Source organism: Aptenodytes forsteri, unplaced genomic scaffold (genome assembly GCF_000699145.1).
Source record: "Aptenodytes forsteri isolate BGI_AS27 unplaced genomic scaffold, ASM69914v1 Scaffold258, whole genome shotgun sequence".
NCBI classification, from domain to species: domain Eukaryota; kingdom Metazoa; phylum Chordata; class Aves; order Sphenisciformes; family Spheniscidae; genus Aptenodytes; species Aptenodytes forsteri.
Window position 1 is genome coordinate 1649392 of NW_008795250.1, and position 2372 is coordinate 1651763.

Sequence of the window (2372 nt, forward strand, 5' to 3'; positions counted from 1 at the left end):
GGGAGGGTGAAATGCCGCCCGCCGAGAGGCAGTGTCCCCAACCTGCTCCCCCTCTGCTTTAATTAAAACCACCCTGGAAACGAGGGCTCCCCAGCAGAGGCTTTGAAATGAGGCTGCCCTCTGCACCCAAGAGGGTTTTCGGGGCTGGCACGGGGTGGGGGGAGAAGCCCCCCGAGAGTCAGGGCCGGCTGCCAGCACTGTGGGGTGGGGGTGGAGGGCGGGATCCTAATTCACTTTGGCGCTTCCGAAGCACTTTGTCCCCTCTCGCTGGGGTTTGGGACATGAACGCCCTCCCGTGGCATCTGTCACACCAGCTCCATGAGTGCCTTGCACTGCTGAGCACGGAGGAGCGAGGGGTTTTACCCCTGCTGGGAGTTTCTGGGGGGAGGCACATTTGGGGAGGGGGATCTATAGGGGACCAACCCCCCTGCAGAGCAACCCACGTCCCCCATCGCCCCTGTAGCTCTGGGAGCCGCAGAACCAGCCAAACCTGGTTTCCTTCGGGGTTTTTTCACCTCGAAGATGAATTCTCCAGGGTCGAACGAGCTTTTACGCCAGCTTTCCTCTGTTCCCAGCCACCGCCTGCGGATTCTCCGCTGTCTAGTACATCCAAGGCAGCAACCCTCACCTTTCCCTGCCCGCCACTTCTCACCCAGCCTGCACTGCCGGAATCCTTCGGAGGCACCAAACCCACTGCCCAAGAGGGACTAAAACCAGCCAGGGGACGCAGAGAAGGGACAGATCGACAGGGCGGGAGATCGCCCATACTTTGCTCCCTTAAGCAAAAGAATATCGCCCGGTCAGGATTTCATTCTCAGCTCCTCCTTGGCCACAACACGCTCTGTTGCATTTGTTTCCCCCCCCCTTCCTATTATTTTCCCTTTTCCTGCTGATTCCCACCAGCTGAAGGGCCCCCTCTTCTGGCGCAAGGCAAGGAGACGGCCATCCACGTCTCCTCCTGGCACGGCCAAATCCATCCTTCCCTTCCAGCCAGGGGATCACCCACCCTCAAGCCAAGACCCTTCCTGGGAAAAATCCCGGCCGGGAGGTCGCAGCAAGCTGCGCCCGGAGGATTCCCCTCTGGTTCTCTTGCATGGCCCAGCCTCAGCCACCACCGGCCATCCCTGGGGATGCTGATGGTCTTGGGGCTTCAGGGATGGACCTTCAGAGGGGAGAAAAAAATGCCGACAGCAGCTCTCAACATTCGTGGCTGTGCGTTTGTTGGGGTATTTCCCCATTCCTGGGTCTGATGGACTGGGAAAACCTGGGACTGGGCACGATTCCCCACCAAGCTGGGTTCATGCCTGGGCTTTTCATCCGAGAGCTGAGACCCACCAGCCCTGTGCTGCTCCCCAGCCCCGGGGAGGGGGGACTCCCGGATCTGGCAGTGCAAGGAAGGGTCTTCCTGGATGTCTAGTTACTGTCACACAAAAAATCCGCTCAAAATTCCCACCCACTGATGGGAACACCCGGAGGGAAAAACCTGAGTCTCACCCCTGCTTCTCCTCAGTCTCTGGTCCCCGTGGCTGTGTCACCCCTGGGTGCAGCCCACCCGGGTGGGGGTCTGCACTGCAGTGGGGGGGACAGCCGGCGGGGCTGTGTCGTGGTCCCGGCGGGCGAGATCTGGCAGGGAGAGGGCAGGCAGGAGCAGGCAGCACTCTGGCCCTGAGCTGCAGGCAGCCTGGTGGGCCGCGTCTTTACCCTGAGAAGAGAACAGGGATGCTGGGTTTGTGCGTGCTGGGTGTGCAACCGGGCGTTGGCATGTGCATGCGCACACCGTGCACGCGTGCTTGCACGCCCGTCTGTGCTTGTGAGCGTGCACAGGTGTGCTGATGCATGTGCAAGCCCGGGTGGGTGCACTGATGCGTGGGTGGGTGGGTTTGGGCTTGCATCTGTGGGTGCATTTCTGGTGCAAACAGATGCATGAGCTGGTTTCATTTCCTCCCAGGACCGCTCCGCTCAGGGGCTGTGCAAGGACGAGCCCGTTCCCCACCTCCCCGATGCCGAACGAACACGCCAGGCCCTGGGGGAATCTTGGGGCTGCGAAGACCCTGGGGTGCCCGACTCCAGCAGTGGGTCCCAGGTTCCTTCCCACGCGCTGTAGGAGCAAGGATGCACTCCCTAAAAATAAGCTGGGCTTTGCAACCCACTCCCCTCGGCCACTGGGATCTCCCTGGCTCTGTCCCCTGGCTTTCCCTGTTCCCTGAGGTCCCCTTGTCCCCGTGACAGACATCTCCATCACCTCTTCCCGGTCCCCTCATCCCGGGGAGAGCATCCTCCTCTCCCAGCCATGCAAGGCTAGGACTCGCGCTTGTTTTCTGAGCTCTCAAAGTCCCTTATCTAGCAGGAGAGGGGCAGAGGCAGGTGGGAAG